This window comes from Oncorhynchus masou, chromosome 4 (assembly GCF_036934945.1).
Source record: "Oncorhynchus masou masou isolate Uvic2021 chromosome 4, UVic_Omas_1.1, whole genome shotgun sequence".
In the NCBI taxonomy this organism is placed as follows: Eukaryota; Metazoa; Chordata; class Actinopteri; order Salmoniformes; family Salmonidae; genus Oncorhynchus; species Oncorhynchus masou.
The window spans coordinates 14,687,623-14,693,653 of NC_088215.1; the positions used below are offsets into that span (position 1 = coordinate 14,687,623).

At 41.6% G+C, this 6,031-nt stretch overlaps 1 pseudogene; it reads right to left on the reverse strand.

Moving 5' to 3' along the window:
* The window catches only part of LOC135520786 (solute carrier family 2, facilitated glucose transporter member 5-like), a 29,975-nt pseudogene extending 24,657 nt beyond the window's left edge, over positions 1–5,318 (reverse strand).
* Positions 5,319–6,031: the final 713 nt, after the last annotated feature.

The following is a 6,031-nucleotide window of genomic DNA, read 5'->3' on the forward strand; positions in this document are numbered from 1 at the left end:
CTCGTGAGTGCAAGCATCCGAAGATCAAAGGTAAGCAATTCATTTTATTGCTTTTCTGACTTTCGTGACCAATCTACTTTGCTGCTAGCTGTTTGTAATGTTTTGTCTGCTGGGAGAGATGTCCTTACATAAACGCTTGGTATGCTTTTGACGAAAAGCTTTTTTGAAATCTGACACGCCATGTGGATTAACAACAAGCTATGCTGTGTTTTGCTATATTGCACTTGTGATTTCATGAAAATGTCATATTTGTAGTAATTTTATTTGAATTTGGCGCTCTGCAATTTAGCGGATGTTGACCCGGCTAACGGGATGGGTGCATCATTAACGTACATGCAACCGAAAAAAATGCCTATTTGGTACCTCCAATGCAAATCACTTATTTATGCAATGCAGAAGTCAGAAGTCAGCTGAATACATTGGAGGAAAATGTTGCTTAGACATTCTCTTGTTTTTCCTCACACACTGGCCGTAACGGAGGACATTAAAATAGTTGCTCAGGAAACACCATATTTGGTACCAAACGTATTTTGACATCATAGCGCTTCCAGAGCTGTATAATGGGAGTTAGACAAGAGACACGGCATACTCATCATCGTCATCTCTAACCCAGAGACACTGGGCTGATTCAACTTCAGACACCAATAGTCGCTGTGGAAATGTGCGATTACATTGTCTATGGAAGTGTACGTCAATGGCCATTGTGTGTTATGTTTTTATCACACCATTGTGTCTCCATTAGACAAATCAATTTAGCTTATAAGATCTCTATCCAAGTCTAAGATGGAAACGCTCTGCAGTAGCAGGCCTTACAGCGTCAACCGTTCCCCATTGTGGAAATAACACGGTCAAATGTGAGGCTGACTGAATTGACACAGTTCACACTGAACCGGTTCAACCATCCAGGTCAAAACAAATCTACCACAACCAGGATATCAGGGGTATCAAGACTCATGGATCGGCTCACGGGTGAAGTTTCCCCCCTGGGTACAGACGTAGGATCAGCTTCCCCTCCCCTAATGTAAACGTTAACCAATAGCGGGGGAAATGCAAATTGACCCCAGATCAGCAATTTCACACTACTCCCATGACTCTAGATGCGAGGAGAGTAGTAACACGACGTGAGCAGAATACTCATGGTGGTAAACCTATACAATACATATGGTGTCTTGGTTTGTGTAGCTCCTGTGTTATATTCCACTAACTACAGTACATATGTACTTATAAAAAGGATTGGTTCGGTCATGGAGTCTGTATATTCACAATAGGCCTATTCCTGTTGACTGTATGTAATCTCACTGAATTGGTATATTTCCCTGTTCACAGCCATTTCAGTGTATGTAGGCCTGCAGTGTCTTACTGCATAGAGATGTGGTGCCTCCTACCTCTGCAGGAGAGTTGACCACGGCCAGGTTGTAGCCATAGAGCATGGAGCTACCGAACGAGGCCAGGAAAGCCACGGCCAGCAGCGACTTGGTGAGAGACTACAGGAAGGAAAAGATGACACAACATTAGGAGATGCTGTACAGGTGTAGGGTCTTCATTTGATCATCCTGTTGCTCCAGGATTATTTTCCTGCTGTGAGAAACTGGTCAAATTAAGATCCTACACCTGTAGGAAGTAGGAACACTGCAAAACCTGCTGAGAAACATTCAAGACATCTGATAACATTTGGATACTTTTATCATACAATATGACCAGGGCCCAGGGTTTTTTCTGAGCACATATACTGACCAGGAAAATCCCTAGGCCCTGGTTTCAGGTTATTAGGTCAAATTGAGCCCTAGTTACAGGTTATCAGGTAAAAACCTAGCAATGATTACAGGTAAAACCTAGCCCTGATTACAGGTTATCAGGTAAAACTCAGGGTCCTAAATACATTTCCCCTCTGTGGAAAGGGTCCTACATGGAGCCCAAAAGGGTTCTACCTGGAACCAAAAGGGGTTTTCCAAAGGGGACAGCAGAATAAGCATTTTAGGTTCTAGATAGCACAATTTCTGACCAATATATCTATGATCGTTTCATTAATGGAGTCGTGTGGTGTAGGCCTAAGTGTTGGAGAGAACAGTACAAACTGTGACAATAAATACTACGAAAACAGGTCATTGGGCATTTCAATGGAAAACATACATATCCATAGTTCATTATGCTTAACGATGATTTAAAATCAACCTGTCAACATAACAGCTTTCTGTGATGTACAGAACCAGTTTTCATAGGGAAGCTGACCTGAATGTAGCTACACTACAACACTTACAGTATAGTATTATTGATATTATGAGCATTAAACTGTAGGTTACATGTCAGAGATCAGTTCTGAATAAACATTTCTGCAATGCAAGAAATTATTAAAAAAGTATACAACTTTTACTGTTACTGGGCTACTTTGACAACAACAACCGCTGCCACAAAATGTGTTGCTATAGCCTTGTGACAAATCGAGTTGCTGGCTGGCATGCAAGATTTGGGTGCCGAGATTAGTGCCACTATAGAATGACAGCATAGTGTATAAGGGTGTCAGAGTCCGAAATGGTTCATTTCAAATCTTCTGTCTGTGGCTGGATTAGTATGGAATTATGAGATTAGTACATGATTTTGCATGTACAAGCGTTTAATACATCATAAATAGGGTATGGGTTGGACAGCTGTACTGTACTGGACCCTGGCCGGACCTGGGTCATGTTCATTGGGCACGAAACAGAAGATAATGGATTGAAAAAGGGAGGGACAACCTGGACTTGTCCAATAAGAATACTTATTACTTATTTTAGGTTGAAAAACGTTTTTATTATTAATCTGTTGCGTGCCTGAATGAATACAGCCCTGGTTAGTCAGCCTGCTGGAACTGGTCCAACCCTCGAATCAGTTGGAAGCTACTCAGCTATCACCTGCCAAACACAGAATTACTGTACACGGTTTCAGGTGTTCATTTTTCCCCCCAACCTGGTGTAGCAAGAAAAGGCTTGAGGAAAAGTTTTTTTTTAAACACTACAGATAGTTGTAAAAACTATAAAAACTTGTAGAATTGGTTATGGACAAACTTGACAGTTCAATTTTAAAAAATGTAATCTAAATGTAAAGTTGACAGAAAATCCCTTTACAAGGTCAAACTCTATTCTATTACTCAGAGTGGGACAGAATCAGAGTAGGCTACTATGACCAATAACTACCAGAATCATTGTGTCAGCATACAAGCTAACTACACTAACTTGATTGATGGCCTGCAATGGCTTCTTGATAGCTAGCTATATGGTTGGGAGACTGGGAACCAACTGTAGCTAAAGCCAACTTCATAACATATCTAGGTGGCTAGTAGTATTACAGAGGAACACAAAATTAAAACAAAAAATACAAAACATATTCTAAGGGGGCACGTGCCCCTGTGCCCCTACGGGCATGACGGCTCTGCATATACTGAGACATACTAGGCTAAGTAGAAGTACTGTGTTATTGTATTCCTAGGGGTGGTGTAGTAGTCAGGAGCTCTGCCTGAGCGTATTCCCCTGTCCAGATGCTGAACTCCAGCACAGCCAGTTTAACTGACACCCCCAGTACACAGGGTCAGTAGCTGAGAGAGGATTTAACTCCACCCTAATAACCAAACTTAACCAAACCTCATCAGGAGTACAGCAGGAAGCAACAGAAGCTGCCATATTGCTTTTGGGAAAGTCGGCTGTGGAGAGTAGGTATGGGGGTGAATGGTTGAGTGGACTGTAGGTATGGGGGTGAATGGTTGAGTGGACTGTAGGTATGGGGGTGAATGGTTGAGTGGACTGTAGGTATGGGGGTGAATGGTTGAGTGGACTGTAGGTATGGGGGTGAATGGTTGAGTGGACTGTAGGTATGGGGGTGAATGGTTGAGTGGACTGTAGGTATGGGGGTGAATGGTTGAGTGGACTGTAGGTATGGGGGTGAATGGTTGAGTGGACTGTAGGTATGGGGGTGAATGGTTGAGTGGACTGTAGGTATGGGGGTGAATGGTTGAGTGGACTGTAGGTATGGGGGTGAATGGTTGAGGCAGAGTACAACAAGAACACATAAAAAGGACAAGACGTAAAATAATGATCTGGATACGATAGGCTACAACTCCACAGCAGGTGTACAGTAGTAGCCTATAGCATGATGACAAACGCTCAAGATGTACTAATATTTATATTGAGTGAATGAATAGACGAATGTAAAGAAAGTACCCAGGGCCATTTTAATTGTTCCTTATAGAGTTCATAGACTCAAAACATCCTGATGTAAATGTATTTACATAGATGAGATATGGAGCTCAATCCAAAACAAAAGCTGTCCTTGTCTAAACTGCCTGTAAAGATTACTCAAACACTTTGGGGCCTCCCACTCACGTAGTTCTGAGGCTTCCTCTATCTTGCGATCAACGTGAAACAAACAGGCAGAGAAGTTAGGGTGAACAATAAAAAGCATAGTGGGAGCATGGCTAGCCAAGGAACCTAATTCAATCTTCTCAAAAGGCCAGCGGGAGAGACTAACAGACAACCACACATGGAAATGGCTGAAAAGGGACAATGCAGCATTGTAACATCCAATAGGTCGCTGTAGTCTTCTGACAAGCCTGGATTCAGTGGCTTGTATTGAAGTTCATAAGAGGCTTTAACGATCTTACAAACACATTTGTATCCATTAAAAGTCTCAGTTACTAGCTATCCTTTTCTGAGTAAAACGTTGAAAAGGTTGCCACTTATAAGCTCAAGTTGCAGCAGTTTAGATGTTCTGAAGCTTTATCTGGTCTAGATGAGCTGCATTCCTTAGTGAATTGAATGCACTGGCTGAGAGATGAATGCAGAGGTTTAAACCAAACAGCAGAATGCACTGTAGGCTACAACAACACATGCACAGTAATGTGTATTGGGCTAGGGTTTGAAGTCCACTACAATAGGCCAACGACGTTGCCATGCTATACATTTTTTTTAATCTGAAAGTAAGCCATACTTGTAGCCTACCATATATGGCCATAAAAGGGAAATGGCACACATGCTTTTAAAGATCAAAAATATATTGAAAGCCAGTTAGATCTCCAATGTGTAGTGTATCTCATATTCCCTGTAGAAATGGAAAAAAGTGATACTTGTCGAGAAGGCACAACTGTTAGAAAAGTGATGAAAGAAAATCTAGTCCATTTTTGTATGAAATAAATAGAAGAAATCTAGAGGAATCATCAATAAGCCAATTATTAAAACAGAATCAACACTTACCCCCACACATTTCCCATCTTCTGCTAATAACACTTCCTCTGCCATCTATGAAATCATCAATAAATGCTCCCCCGGGTTTTCAGTGCGGTTTTAAAAGAAATGAATGTTTATCCTCCAATACTTTTTATACCACAGGCATCTCCATCCATGTTATTTTGGGTGGAAAGAGGCGGGTTTTGATGACTGACATAATTGAGAAGTTGTGAAAGCTTCTGCCCACCAATCCGCAGAGCACAAAGCCTACAGGTCCCTCCCAGTAGCAAACCAACCTCCTCGGTTCTGCTTGATGGACTGCAGGCCATCACATGATGGTTGTCAGCGTGACTCTCCAAGGCAAAGGCAACTACCATAATGAATTCAATCAGCTTTGCCTCTGGTAATGTGTTGTTAAGAGCCTTCTGAATAAAACCGACTGGAGGTAAGACTGTGCATTGAACAAAAGACCTAAAAGGACAACAATGCTTCTTGCTAGTCTAAAGTGTACTTAAAAATATATATATATAAAAAAATCACAAACATTAAAGGCCTACAGTCTACAATGTCCTTCACACATTTAGGCTATACGTCATTCTCAAATTGTCATTCAGTAGACACTGTAAAGAGTCAGGAAGCAAGTTCAGGGAGTGAGTGTTTTAATAAATAAAAGAACCAACAAACAACACACCAACATGAAAACAGAGACAATAACACCTGAAGAAAGAACCAAGGGGAGTGACAGATATAGGGAAGATAATCAAGGAGGTGATGCAGTCCAGGTGAGTGTCATGAGGCACAGGTGTGCGAGACGATGGTGACAGGTGTGCGGGATAATC